This window comes from Sinohyriopsis cumingii, chromosome 14, assembly GCF_028554795.1.
Source record: "Sinohyriopsis cumingii isolate HCF-2022 chromosome 14, ASM2855479v2, whole genome shotgun sequence".
In the NCBI taxonomy this organism is placed as follows: domain Eukaryota; kingdom Metazoa; phylum Mollusca; class Bivalvia; order Unionida; family Unionidae; genus Sinohyriopsis; species Sinohyriopsis cumingii.
Genome location: NC_142974.1, coordinates 7,993,649 through 8,009,944, shown reverse-complemented (window position 1 = coordinate 8,009,944; position 16,296 = coordinate 7,993,649). Strand labels below are relative to the sequence as shown.

Sequence of the window (16,296 nt, the reverse complement as noted above, 5' to 3'; positions counted from 1 at the left end):
CCTACCTATTACATCGGCACTTGCAAAAGATATATTGAAGGAAAATAAAAAGACGTGTATCTCCAAGAATGAAATGGAACTTGGCAAATCCATTTGAAATGAGCATGTATAAATATGATGTTAGTGCATTCTTGAATTTCACCTATGAGTGTAAAAAGGTAGAAGATATAGAGAAGTATAATGAATTGATAACTACGAGTGTAATAACTGCATCAGACAGATATATTCCAAAGTCCGAATTCAAATCGCACTTGAAACCATATTGGAAGAAAAGTGGGCTTGAAAACTTAATCAGAATATGAGAAAAGCGCGCGGAGAATGGATCAAAGCAGGAAAAAATAGAAGCACAGAGTGTAACATCAAAAGAAAATACAAGGACGCGAAAAGAAAGTTTAGAAAGAAACATAGGCTAGAGAAAAAGCTATATAAAGAGTGCATATTTGAAGAGATAGAAAAGAGTGCAGAAATGGGAATAGACGAATTATATGCAGTCATACGGGAAAATAGGAAAGATAAATCGGACATTGGTAATATTGCATTTCGAGGAGTAGAATCTAATAATTTGGATGAATGTGTCAATCTATGGAAACTATATTTTTCTGAATTAAGTGGTACAACAGATGAGGAACATAATGATTGTGTCAAAATGAAGAATATGTACGAAGAAAGCAAACTAGAGACTGATAACATAAAATGTAATAATATTACAGAGGAAGAAGTGTTGTAGCATATCAAGTCTCTAAAAACAAAAAATCACCAGGCATTGATTGCATATCGAATGAGCACTTAAAGTATGGTGGAAAATATTTAATCAGACATTTAACTGCCCTTTTTAATTACATGATCCAGTATGAGTATTTGCCTAATGTATATAGATGTGGGATGATCATACCGATATACAAACAAAATGGTAACGATAAAAAGGATCCGGTGAATTATCGTGTTATAACATTGACATTTTGTCTGGGAAAATTGTTTGAAAAAATATTGATGACCAGAATTCAAAAGTATTTAGACAAAATAAGCTTTCCACATCCTTATCAATTTGGATTTCGTAAGGAGGCTGGAGCTATCTCCGCTGCATTTACTCTTCAAGAATGTTTGATGTACTTTAATAATCATAACTCTAATGTATATGCTGCTTTTCTGGATAATGAAAAGGCATTCGATAGTCTATGGCATTGTGGACTACTAAAAAAACTAAAAATATTAGGAAGTAATGCAAAAATATGGAGAATAATCGCCCATTCCTACACACAGTCAAGTGCCTGTGTAGCGTGTAGAGGATGTATATCGAACACATTTCCATTACGGAGAGGCGTTGGTCAAGGGCGTGTAATGTCGGCTTTTTTAGTTGTCGTGTCCATAAATGACCTATTGAATGAACTAGTAATGACTAATTGAGGGATAACAGTGAATCAGATGAACATGCCTGGCATGCTTTTGGCAGACGACACTACTGTGCTAAGCTCTACGCTGAATGGATTGCAAATACTCGTGAATACAGCTTATCAGTATGCACAGAAGTGGAAATTGAAATATAGCTCTAACAAGAGTAATTGGATGATATTTAGTAAAAAAAAATGAAGTGTACTCATCAAATGGAATTACTGTGGGATCACAGAAAATTCCTAGAGCAAAAAAAAGTGAAATATGCAGGAGTTACCTTTTCACAATCAATGAAAACTAATGATCGCATAGTCTATTCCTACGATAAAGCTAAACGTGTAACAAACTCACTATACTCAATTGGATTAAATGCAAATGGAATGAATCCTATAGTTTCTGTGAAAGTCTGGGAAAGAGTTATATTGCCGTCTGCTTTGTATGGCTCAGAACTCTGGTTTAATATGTCATATCAGGGCATTGAATCAATGGAGAAAATACAAAGATATTTCGCCCGGAGAGTACAAGGTTTCCCTCAAAGATCGCGGGGGGGCCCCGAGTGGCCGAGTGGTCTAAAGCGCTCTTCGTTACGGATCACTGCCATCTCACCTCTGTCTGCGGCGGTTCGAGTCTAAGATTCATCCACTGTGGGCATGTGAGAAAGCTTGCCAGTAGCTTCTCGTGGGTCGGTGGTTCTTTCCGGGGTTTTCCGGGTTCTTCCTCCACCATTAATACTGACCGCCATGTATAGCCTATCGTGCTGAAAAATGGCGTTAAACCCCACAACAACAACAACAACAAAGATCGCGTGTTGGATCTACGACATCATGTTTGGGGATGATATGAATGGAAGTTAGCATAGAAAAGCAAAAACTCGTATTCCTTGGGCGCATGCGTAGAACATCAGCAAACTTAACTGCTAAAAAGGTTTTCCTCTGGACTATTGGAAATTTGATTTTTGACCCCCGACATATGATATAAATACTGTACTCAAAAGGTATGATTTAGAAGACTATCTCAAGGACTTTATTTTCACTGGAAAATTCCCAGACAAAATAACATGGAAAAACTTAATTGGGACAAGAATACAGATATTTGAGGAGAGAAAACATGAAATGAGTATCAGAAATCCATCAGAGGGATTCTGTAGATTTTTAAAAATTAATCCAGGACTAAAAATGCGTCATCTATGGAAAATAGCTTACTCTGACTCAAGCAAAAAAATGGAATATGGGACATGAATTCGTATTGGAGGAATGCAAGCAAGACCTGGACTGTGTCCCCTATGTGGCAAAATGAGTCATGACCGTATTTTGCACATTTCGATGAATTGTTCCTTAACCTTAGACGACAGAAACCACTTGATGGAAAGTCTATTTTCGTATATGCCTCGGGTGATTTACCGTGATTTCTGTGATCAGATCGATGATGTTATACTATTATACTACTTGGTGGTTTAAATGATATATCAGAACGTTTAGAATTTGAGGCATGGATAAATATGATCAGACTATCTACCAAGTATTTCATTAAGATAAAGGATATTATATATTCGATTCAATAGAGAACTCAAACATAATATAAGGAAAAAAATACTTGTACTGGATTAAAAACGATTAGGAAACTAACTATTTTTCTTGTGAGGTTACATTTTCAAATGTTCTATCGTATATATATCTCTATCTAGTTTAGTAATGATTTTTATTTATTCGTATGCTATTGGAAATAATTCAATAAGTAACGAATCCACTATTTTTCTATTATATGTATTTAATTGCATTTCTTTTTGTCTTAAAATCTTCAGAAAATGGAGGAATAAAAGAATATCATCATCATCATACATTATCTGTCCTCCTCTATTTAATGACAGGCTTGCAACTCTTGGGCTTTTGTACTGATCTTTCTCTTACCTGACAAAGCTTTTAAAGCCTTAGATAAAGTAGTAATCATGTTTCAAATAATTTTTGAATAGCTATTTTTATTACCTGTTTTTGTGAATATATTTTTACAATTCTTATATTGTGATAGTTAGGTCACAAACGTGCTTTCAACAGCTGTTGCATTGCTATCTACTTCTTCTCTACATGTTTTAATATTGTTCTAGCTCATTTAATTATTGAGTGTTTATTTTGTATTTTGTGTATTTTCATGAAAGTATAAACTGAAGAAGAAGAAAAAACGCTGTCTGTGCAAACTTTGTATAACCCTTTTAGCATGATCCTCTTCGTGGATTCTACAATTTGCAAATCAGATTTTCGGTTCATACTTTGTTAAATGTTAAAAATAAACAGTCAGTCCTTAGAATTACATTCAACAGCATAAGTAGTTAAATAAACTCATAGTTTAATAACATTCTTTTATTTAATCATTTTTTTAAATTTTCCTTCTGAAGACGCAACAATACAGAACAGTGAAGATTCATTTTATATATATATATATATATATATATATATATATAGAGAGAGAGAGAGAGAGAGAGAGAGAGAGAGAGAGAGAGAGAGAAACATTTTTTAAAGCCACTTCCACTTCTGACTTGATACTAGGCCACCACTTTAGTTCCAATAAACGACAAACTTTCACGATAGAGATAATCGCCCACAACAAAAAAAAACGGTTTCGTTGTTTTCAGGCAAAACACCAATTTGTCCTTCATGTTCATCAGTGTTTAAGATTGTAGTCAAAACATCGTGCAAAATGTGTGGTGATGGCTTCCCATCAGGATGTCCAAGCAGATGGTGTCATATCGCACTGTGTGGTGATGTCTTCACATCGGGATGTCCAAACAGATGATGTCATTTCGCACTGTGTGGTGATGTCTTCACATCAGGATGTCCAAGCAGATGGTGTCATTTCGCACTGTGTGGTGATGTCTTCACATCGGGATGTCCAAACAGATGATGTCATTTCGCACTGTGTGGTGATGTCTTCACATCAGGATGTCCAAGCAGATGATGTCATATCGCACTGTGGGGTGATGTCTTCACATCAGGATGTCCAAGCAGATGGTGTCATATCGCACTGTGGGGTGATGTCTTCACATCAGGATGTCCAAGCAGATGGTGTCATATCGCACTGTTTGGTGATGTCTTCACATCAGGATGTCCAAGCAGATGATGTCATTTCGCACTGTTTGGTGATGTTTTCACATCAGGATGTCCAAGCAGATAGTGTCATATCGCACTGTGTGGTGATGTTTTCACATCAGGATGTCCAAGCAGATGGTGTCATATCGCACTGTGTGGTGATGTCTTCACATGGGGATGTCCAAGCAGATGGTGTCATATCACACTGTTTGGTGATGTCTTCACATTAGGATGTCCAAGCAGATGATGTCATTTCGCACTGTGTGGTGATGTTTTCACATCAGGATGTCCAAGCAGATAGTGTTATATCGCACTGTGTGGTGATGTCTTCACATCGGGATGTCCAAGCAGATGATGTCATTTCGCACTGTGTGGTGATATCTTCACATCAGGATGTCCAAACAGATGATGTCATTTCGCACTGTGTGGTGATGTTTTCACATCAGGATGTCCAAGCAGATGATGTTTATTTATTGTGTCGGTAGCAAAGGTTTCTCATTTATTTGACAAAAGGTGAGTATTTGATTAAAATCGTACATAAGAAGACTATACGGGCTTTTATCTAATACCTCATTTGTGATCCTTAATTATCAGTTATATGCTCTCTAAAGTACCTCTTTCCTAAACATGATTAATAATCGTTATTGCACTACTACTCTAACGTTTAATAATTTAGTTTTAATAATTTTCGATCGGTAAGAATGAACCACTGAATAGTCAAAATCACGCCTATGTTTATATATACAATGAAGACATCCTTTTTTCACATATGATATTTTTATTTCTTATGTACATGTATCATGCGTTTGTATCCATTTACTTTGCAAACAAAATATAAAATGGCCGAAATATCAGAAATAGGTCGTAGCAAGATTAATATTGAATACGCGTTAGCAGGTGTACTTTTATATTCCCAAACCTAACGCCTTTGTTATAAAATACCCCAGATTAGCTGAAAAGTGAGTGCTAATAGATGTTTAAGTATCAAAAGTGAATGTGTTTAAAGCTCCAAAAGCCGAACGTGGTCAGCTGGGTAAAATAACGCGGACTAAAACAGATCTGCCTGCATTTTCCATTCTTTATGTCAGCAGAGTTCATAGCATTCCGTGGGAATTGTGTCTCCTGTTATAGCATAGCTCGAACAAATTTGTTCGTGAGAATTTAAGGTAAGATGAACGAAATGGCATATTAATTTGGAAAGATTTTCTTTCAAGTCAAAGAAGATTTTCAATAATAGTGCTGTTTGCCGTTGATCAGAAGCGAAGAACGGCAGTATCGTGTAGCTTACGTTACATATTGATATATTTGTGTTATTCATTTCGTTTTGAATACAAATTTATTGTGGTCACACCAACGCCTATGTTTTCGATGTCTTTGAAATTCGCTTCTTATATCTTTGCATATAGATAAGCAAAATTTAGAAAATCGCAAAGTACACACAAATAATGAAGGAATGAAACATGTTTTAACTGGCAAGAGAGAGAGAGAGAGAGAGAGAGAGAGAGAGAGAGAGACCTTAACGATGTATCATTTGCTTTTTAACAAGCAATGTTTAAAAGGAAATTGTATCACAGTTTATTAGATCTCAGAACAATGTGCATGAATTGCATTTCAATCAAAGCGCTCGGTACGGAAAGGTTTTGCTTTGTTGTATTTCCATACATGTGCATCATTAGGTTAACCTGGAAGGAAATAATAACATTTTGTAGCATTATAAAAAAACAATGCCATAGATGTTTCCATGGTAACTTTAAACCTACTTTACAGCTATACAAGTAGCATTTTCAATTTACCTCAACAATTATAGTGCGAAAGACATTCAAAGAACTTCTAACAATTTATGTTGTTGTTTGGCCGTATAAAACATTGATATTTATTTATAACAACAATAAACATCCTGGGTTTTCAAAGTCATTAACAACTTCTAAATGTTGAAACATTCGATGGACAAGCTGAAGAATAAACCGTAATCTATCCTTTATTTCTATTTCTTTCCATCACAACATATCTTCTTACATCGACACGCGTGCCAGAAGTACCAATCCAAATCGAGTATGTTTAATATATTCACTTAAGATAAGCATTTACAAAAGCAAAGAAAATTCCAGTATAAGACATCAAGATTACGTATCATTCATTCACTAAATTCAGGCATAGGTCAACAGTATGTCCTTTCATTGGCTAACATTAAATTACTCACAAATTAGATATCGACTATTTTTAATGAATCTGAATTTAGGAACGGTTGTTAAATCCTGTGTCTGAGGTGGCAGTTAACTCATGAATTCCTTAAAACCATTGCTAAAACGCACACATGTACAGTTCATTGGTGATTGTTTCCATACAAAAATCATCCTTTATATATATATATATATATATATATATATATATATATATATATATATATATATATATATATATAATATAAGTGAAAAATAATACTGTTTAATAAAGAAAACTGCAGTGTGAAGTTAAGAAATTTTTGCATGCTACTTTAATTTATTAGTCTATTAGATTGAATATGACACTAATTTATTTCAACAATTAGGGCCAGTTGGAAGACTAGACAAAGGCCGTAAGGCTTTACGAAAACACAGGTCATGCCCAGGTTTCATGACTTTCTTCTTGTGTTTCTTCTCTGATGTTCAAAGCGATCTAACACCATTTTAGTTAGAATATATTTTATGATTTTTATTTTTATATTTTAGAAGATTGGATGATAAATAACTCCTTGGTGGTAAACCTGTTCACCTGAAAATCTTTTTTTTTTTTTAAATAGGAGTATCTTAAACGTCAGAAATTTAGGAACCTGTTTGTGAATTGAATGATTGTAGTTTAATCCTACATACCAGAGGAATATTCAGCGATAAATGAATTGCTGCCAACGAGGCAACGAGACTAATATTCAAAAGCTTCAGTCTGAGAAAATATGTTAGGGAATTTCGGGTGAAACTAGGGCTATGTACAAAACACCATGTATCAAATTATAGCTTAAAATAAAAATATAAAGCACGGCAAATACTTAAAGCAAAGTAAACGCATAACTACATAATGTTCAAGGGTGTTTTCATGTTTCTTTTCCTTTTTTGCTAATAGCAGGTTGTCCCTCTACAATTACATGAATGTGCTTCGACAATATAAGACTAGAGTTCTAGTTCCATGGCATTTCTGCATACCTTTTTAGTTGCGCTGCAGACAGCGACAATGACCATCAACACAGTGTTCATGTGGATCCCTTTGAGACTGGCAAACGTTTCTCTGGCAATCTGCTTGGGTAGTACAGACTGAAATTGACGCACACACACAAACATATATATATATATATATATATATATATATATATATATATATATATATATATATATATATATATATACATACATACATAGTTAACGCAGCTTACACAAAATCGGATCTAATTATGTATCCAATATAAAGTGGCACGTAACAAATTTCATTTGGCAATACTTCAAAGGAAATCAATTATAACGATTCAAGTTTGGAAAACACATGTGCTTTCGTATATCCTGCTTGAACGAACGTGATATATAATTACATTAAATGTGTCATTGGCGCGTGGGAGATTTGTATGTACGCCAACACTTTGAGCCATGCAGGCTCTATGCAAAGGGGGACGAACAACACTAAAGAATGTATTTAGGCAGAGCACGCATCAGAAAACGTTTCTGGATGGATATTTATATTTATATTCAAAAAGAATACTTCCGTATCAAATTGAAGAACCAAGAGAGGAAATAAAACATACAATTTTCAAGAAACGACAAGTACATCTCCATTCTGAATAGGTTTCAAAAGGTCGGATAATTCTTGCTTGAAATACGACAGGTAAACAAAATTTAAAGTGTGCGCAGTAAGAAAATGAAACCCACTGAAGCGGTTAACCGTGTAATAGAAAAGATTTCCTGAAAACTCCCTGAGTGAGTAATAAGCAGCGAAACGATTTGTAGAATAACTACATTACACTCCTGGTACAAATAATATCTCTAATATTTCGTAGAGATGTCAGTATTGTTATAATAGAATAGGTGTCAGGAATACTAAAATTAAGCTTTCGCAGAAGAAATTGGAGGATATAAATGGGTGTGGAAATAATAATGTAATTACTACTGATAATAATTTAAAAGTAGGTCAATAAATATGATGTAGTGGCAAAACTCAGGTATTATAGAAAGAGCGAAAAATTGTCTCATTGTTGGGACAGAGTTCTGCAAATGTTTTTTTTTTTTAAAAGACTGATTCCAGTAGTTTTCTGTTCGTGTACCTTAGGACTCTGCCAATTCCGGCTAGGATGTGATGGTTGGTAAGTTATTTGTCAGATTAATTGCTAATGTAACTCGTTTGTGGTTCGTATTCTGAATTTACAGTCGCGTAAACATATTGAGTAGAACAGCGTTTGCAAATCACGAGAAAAATGACATATTTCATGTAACGTCCTACTTATGGTTGATGTTAAAGCTTACGTATGTTGTTGATATCTAGAAACCTCTTGCCTCAGGCATATGTTTTCAGAGTCTAGGAATCGTGTCTTTGCGTTTTAATGTACCTGTATCTTATTTGGTGTGAGGTAATCTTAGTCCTTATCAGGTGAGTTTAAACATTCGCTGGTCTGCGGGTACGCGTCCGTCGGAAATTTCTTTAAAAATATGCCGTTGAGGTCTTCCGAAGATTTGATATATTGTCAGTGTGTCTAGATTAGCTTTGACGCATCAGGGTGGTACGTAACTAAAACGTGGTTCGTGCCTTTGTGGGTTAGGTTTGTACCTCACAAGAGTGCTTCTACCCAAGGTCTTGCTTTTGCAATTTATGTGGATACATAGCCTCATTTATCTCTTTCTCTTCAGGTGCTCTTGAGCTCTGCTAGCAGTAGTTCATAGTCTTTGCTTGGAACAGATGTGCTTAATACGATGGTATTATTAGCATTTACAAAAGGGTTCTGATATGCCTGATTGTGTGGATGCTTGATGGCAAATACTGATGACGGTCAGTTGGTGTGAATTACAGTTCAGTTATGTATCTAAGGAAACACTTGAACTGCTTGATGACTCACATGCAAACTGTTTCAGGAAACAAAAACGATTTTATACCAATTAAGATTCAATTACATTAATAAACGTGCACCAGTTGAGGGATTTATGAGGTGCCTTGTAATGCTGTGTTTAGCCTACTTATGAAAATTTCGGTATACTACGACGGAAATGTGTGCCCATTGCTGTCCCATATATTGTTGTTCCATATATTTGGGGATACTGTTGAACGGTTCTCAGTTGGAAGAGAGTATCTACCACTTGCTTCGTTGAAAGCGTGCATAAATTCTTAATTTGGAATTTTGATGTAAAGATAAAAATCATCTATAGTAACATCAACATTGTTTTCAAGAAGGATGGTGTTGAGTACTTTATCCAAATGAACAATATGTCCTGTAGGTATTAATATAGTTTTTCAACGAAAGGACCAAGGTGAATGTCAATTATTTCGGACATTTTTCTCCTAAATGTGATTATTGCTGGATATGATTTACCTTCCCAGATTTGTCTCTTTGTGAATTTTATGAAGCAAGTAAAACCTCCATGGCTTTGTGTCCACGAGGGAATGTACGTCAATATATTGTCATCTGTATGCCTTACATTGACTTGTCTTGATGCGTCACACTTACAATATCGGCATTTTTATGGTTGCGACGTTATCGAGTTTCTTGTTAAATCGAGCGAGGACTATAAGCCAAAGCGATGGAGTCAGTTGCATTCATGGCTGCAAAGCAGGATCAATTGTCTGTATATTTGATAACAATATCCTCTCTATCTAACAGTTTCTTCAAGAATTGTTATTCTTGAAGAGTCCAGTCGTCCTTCACCTTATTACTCTGTGAACCTGGAGACTGACCACTCACAACACAATACAACTAAATGTCGTAACATAATGCCTTTGAAATGTTAGATTTCACAATGCATTTTTCATGATTAATAAGTACTTTGGAATTTGCAGTTTTTAATTGGAAGACTGTTTTCATCATTAGTTTATTAAGTTTAGGGTATGTTTTAATTGCTCTACAACAGTGCAATGTACATCGAACATTCAGTAGGCATCATTGTTAAAGTACGACCAAAAGATGTTTAATTATCCCGAAAAAAGTAATTGTATTGCCCAGGAAAGATTAAAGATTTCTTTAATTGGCTCAGTATGATGTTAGCAGGTGTGTGAGAACAAACATATGGGGGAATAACGTACGTTCCAGCAAGAGGTCAAAAGAACGTGCCTCCCAACAGTAACGTTGAACATGATTAGATAAGATGTCGTGTGTTACTAAGTTCTATTCACGTCATCGAGTTCTAATAAATTCATTAGCATGAGCCATCCAACGTGGCTTTGATGTGTAGTTTTCCATTAAGAAGTCGAACGAAAGAAGCCTTCAGTGTATAGTTTTACATTAGCAACAGACAAAGGAGATTTTAATGTGGATTTTTACACCATCAAGATCCAACCAAATGGCTTTTGATGTTGAGGTTCACATTAGGAAGAGCCAATAGAAAGGGATTTTGATGTATAGATTAAAGTTAGCAAGAGCCAACTAAAACCTTTTGATGTTTAGATTCACATTAGGAAGAGCCAGTCTAAGGGGTTTTTGAGGTATAAATTAACGTTAGCAAGAGCCAACCAAAAGACTTTTGATGTTTAGGTTCACATTAGGAAGAGCCAATCAAATGGGTTTTTGAGGTATAAATTAACGTTAGCAAGAGCCAACCAAAAGACGTTTGATGTTTAGGTTCACATTAGGAAGAGCCAATCAAAGGGGTTTGTGGTGTATAGATTAACCTTAGCAAGAGCCAACCAAAAGACGTTTGATGTTTAGGTTCACATTAGGAAGAGCCAGTCAAAGGGGTTTTCGATGTACAGATTAAGGTTAGCAAGAACCAATCAAAGGGGCTTTAGATGTGCAGATTAAGGTTAGCAAGAGCCAATCAAAGGGTTTCTTGATGTACAGACTAACGTTAACAAGAGCCAACCAAAGGACTTTTAATGTTTTTATTGCGCATTAGGAGGAGCCAGTAAAAGGGGATTTTGATGTATAGATTTATTAAGAGCCTGCCAAAGGGGCTTTTAATGAATAGATTACGTAATCAAGAGCTAACCATTTGGGCTTTTCATACGTATTTTCTACATGGAAGGTATTTATACGCCTAGAATGAACAAAATGATTCATCAAAGTAATAAAAGCTAACAAAACAAACCTAAAGTGAAAATAACAATCAAACGATAAACGCAAAAAGAGATAATACATTGCACACAACATGCTTTTCAAAAACTTACTGAGATATTTTGATGATTTATTTATACAATTTGTCATTTCTATGAAACATATGAATTTCCTTCCTCATAGCTGGTGCAGTTTGTGCTTGTTATGTTACTATGTGTTTGATTTTTGTTGAGAATTTCGTTTTGAACAAAATTGATAAACGAATATTATGCAAGTGTGACATAAAAAAATAATATCCCCTCATGCGAGAAATGTTAAGTTTAACCATCGACTGATACATGTGAACTGAATCTTTAAGAAGTACGATAATCGAACCCAATGCATGATTCTTACAATTTAAACAATATTATACATGGTTTTCTTCACTAAAGCAAAGGTACCTGGTTGTACAAAGGAAAATAGCGTTTACATCAAAGACAAAACATCTGATTTATAAACAAAGCATAACCACTTTATTATTATTTGAGGATAAAATATATTTTGTTGTTGCTTGTTGTGATGGTATAGTATAGTTCTTGCTTTTCAAAATGCCTAAATTGTAACAGTTTACCATACCCGACCATTATAATGAAAAGGACAAGAAGGAAACTCATACCCTCCTATTCCCTCTAGATGTGCCTTTCTTATTACAAATGTATATGCCTGTGCATAAGTGAGTTCGTGTGTTTTGTGTGTGCGACTAATCGTTTGTGTTTGTTTCAGAGAGAGGGATACAAACAGACAAACATACAGACAGACATAGAGAGATACAGAGGAACCAAGAGCAACATTAATAACGACTTACTGCCTGTGGAATTCGTAGCACAGGTGCAGATGTGGACGTCCGAATCACTGGGCTTTGCACATAAAATAAAGTGCCCGGTACCACATGTCAAATGATTGCAGTCACTTGTCTCAAAACAGTTCTCTGCCCGGATGACAGCTAAAACAAAAATGATGTCCCAACCCAAGTGAACAGCGAATATGTTCAAAGCTTATATAACATCTTAGTCCCTGTATTGTCACCAATGTGTGTATATATATATATATATATATATATATATATATATATATATATATATATATATATATATATATATATATATATATATATATATATATAATGTACGCTGTATCAATGATATGCCGCGAAATTGAACAATGTTTTCATTAAAAGAAAACGTTGCTTGCCGAGATTCTTTTTAATGGAAAATGTATACAAAGAGTGGCATATAGTTGATACAGCGTGCATACTATACGTATATTATTAATGTCACATACAAATACATATATTTGCCAATTGGACGGAGTTAAACTGTAATTTAGGCAGCTGTGTATTCACCGAGTGAATGAACTCCTCACATCACGCGAGTGTGTCCCCTACAAAATGTAGCTGTTAGCTTTTTGTGGCTATTCACAATCACCCTTGCATATTGATAAATTGATTGTTTTCTTTTTTTAGTTTCTATTTTTCTACACATTGATAAAATCAATATGATACACACTTATGATTTAAACATGAAAGATGGTTTTAATGAAGAAAGTAAAGCACTAGCAACACTTGTTAGCTACCCCATTCACAGCAACGCTAAGCCACTGACGTACCGGAGCATGGAACCTTATGTGGAATATATTTGTGATTGGGATCTTTAAGGTAGCTTTAACAATTGTTCAGTCATATCGTTACGATGTCTGCAGTGTGGCACTTTATAGTGATGTCTAGCACTGGGGCCTCATGCTGCAGACATGTAGCATCATGTCCCACCCAGTCACATTATCCTGACACCAGGCCAACCGGTCCTAACACTAACCTCTTAATGCTGATTGCGAAGCGAGGCAGATGTTACCACCATTTTTGAAAGTCTTTGGTATGACTCGGTCAGTGTTTGAACTCACGACCTCCCGCTTCCAAAACGGACGCTATAACCGCTAGGCCACCGGAGCGATCTATGTGGAATAGACACTAAGCAAAATGACGAACCAACAAGAGTTATTAAACTATTTTAATATATTTACAGTTGAAATGAGTCATTATTCTGCTTTAATAACTGTACTACCCATCATACTCTCCCCCCCCCCCCCATTTAGTCGGTTTGACTTAACTTTTGCCATCATTTATACGTTCAGAGACATCGTTGGATGACACAAGCAAAACTTTTCTAATGTATTCTTTTCATAGATTTTCGCCCGTATATTGCTACGACGGTCCAGAGAGAGAGAGAGAGAGAGAGAGAGAGAGAGAGAGACCGGGGGGGGGGGGCTTTAGCCATTTTCATATTTAATTAATAATTTTTTGAACATTATAATAGGTTTAAGAAGCAGCAGTAACAAAACATTATATAGGCACCAGAGCCTATCTACCACGTAACTGGGAAATTTACCGTATAATGTCGACAGGGTTTGCAACATTCTATCATTGATTATATGAACACTGTAGATAAATCCAACTGAAGGTGCACACATACCATTACGACGAACCATAATCTTGGTAGGTTACTTGATGTATGTTCAATTTCAAGGTTTTCATCCAAAGAAAAACCTTTTTCTCTCTCACTACTTGTAAAAATGATGAATTCATAACCAAAGTTATAACATACCCATTGTATTTATCTATGAACTGTCACTGTTTTTAGCTCTTTTTTTTGTTGCTGTTTTTTAATATACACCAGGTTGTGCGTAATCAACAAATAGGACTTCCATGAAATAAACTGATTTATCTTTCTTCTATCAAACATTCAGTGGAAAAGACACTTCAAAGATGATCAACCATGCTAGCAAATATTTATAGACTTGAGCACGGAAGAAAAAGAGGTAGCCCTATATTCGTTTAGTTTTACGTTATTTTGTTGCCATTTCTGTTTACAATTATCTTAGTCAATCTAAAACACACGTGATCACTTGCTGGATCCATTGCACTTGAAGAATCTGATATAAATTTATGATCTGTTATATATATATATATATATATATATATATATATATATATATATATATATATATATATATATTACCGCCAAGGCAGATTTCTAAAACCTTTCATAATTAAGAGCAAAAATGTATGACCGAATTGAATAGTGATGGAACAGCATGCGTGCAAGGAAGATGGGGAAGTGCTGATGGGTTGAAAACTGTCATCAACAATTATTTGCATTCATTGCTTCTTACGCTTGCAGAACGTCTTAAATGATACTTGTATAGGAATTAATGACTATTCACTACTTGTAAAAATGATGAATTCATAACCAAAGTTATAACATACCCATTGTATTTATCTATGAACTGTCACTGTTTTAATATACACGAGGTTGTGCGTAATCGACAAATAGGACTTCCATGAAATAAACTGATGTATCTTTCTTCTATGCATCAATGATACTTATTGACATCGACAGACAGATAGATATTCAGGCAAAACAACCAATGAAAACGAGGAAACGGAAGGATTAATGACGCTAGAGATACGAATGGAAGCAATATTTCTGTCTTTCCTTCTGCCTCGGAGATATATAGACCTTCGCTTTGACAACACAACATTTCATAAAGATAACATGAAAAATATTCCATAATATTTGCTGCAAAGATAGTACAATAAATAGTCCAGCCTATTGGTTGAAACATGTTAATGCATAATAGTTTAGTTATTAAAAGAAAATAGTGCTGAAGTCGTACATTGTATTTTCCTCACCTTTCGGCGATCATGCCGATGATTGACAGTATCATTGATTTGCCTTCAATAGCACTATGTATATTGCAAAGAATAAGTGGAACTCACAATAAACTTAACGCATAAACTTCTTACCTCTACCAACAAGCTAAAACAGGCCAGTGTATACTGCTAATGGTAATAATACTAGGATGAGATAAATCTCACTCATATCGTTTGATTATTGTATGTAGGCCATTGCCAAAATTTACTGATTTTGGAGGCTATATACCGACATACGTTTCGTCTCTCTTAGGAAGATTCACTTCGGTCGGATGATTTCAAATCATGTGTCAGTTAATATTTTATGTACAAAAGACACGAAAACTCACCAATGAGAGAGGCAATCAGCACAATACAGATCTTCATGATGTTGTTTTAACTTGAATCAAAACTTTTTCCAGACGAGTGTTAGAGGAATGCCTTTGTCTCCAATATATACAGATACGTCTGAACAAATGTCGTGACTTTGGCGATTCCTTCTCTCACGATTACAGTAGTAAACACTATATGAAATTAAATACAACTTTGTGTCATATCTATTAAACGCCGCACCCTTTATCTTCCCATGACACTCATGACGGTGTAATATAACCGATATAAAACTAAAAGGAATTAGTTTGCTATTTAATGTTCTGGTATGATATTTTAATTGAAAAGATGGTATATTATACGGTGTCTGGCCCGAGGTTAAAAATGTATCTCAAACATGATACTCAGAGTGAGATGTTTTTATATCAGCCTTATTACTTGCAGAAACATTTAATATTTTATCTCTAATGTAATTGTAAGAATCTCTTTAAATTTAAAATGAAACGTTTCTCCATGAGAAAAGCAGTTTCCCGAATAACAATGTACAACTAATGAGGTCT

General features: G+C 35.0%; 1 long non-coding RNA gene across 1 annotated transcript; it reads right to left on the bottom strand.

Moving 5' to 3' along the window:
• Window positions 1-6,028: 6,028 nt before the first annotated feature.
• Window positions 6,029-15,930, bottom strand: LOC149783166 (uncharacterized). The gene is made up of 4 exons (XR_016414000.1): window positions 15,757-15,930; window positions 12,527-12,664; window positions 7,646-7,753; window positions 6,029-6,151 (listed from the first exon to the last, which is right to left on the bottom strand). It is a non-coding gene; the product is annotated as an uncharacterized LOC149783166 (long non-coding RNA).
• Between the last annotated feature and the right edge of the window lie 366 nt (window positions 15,931-16,296).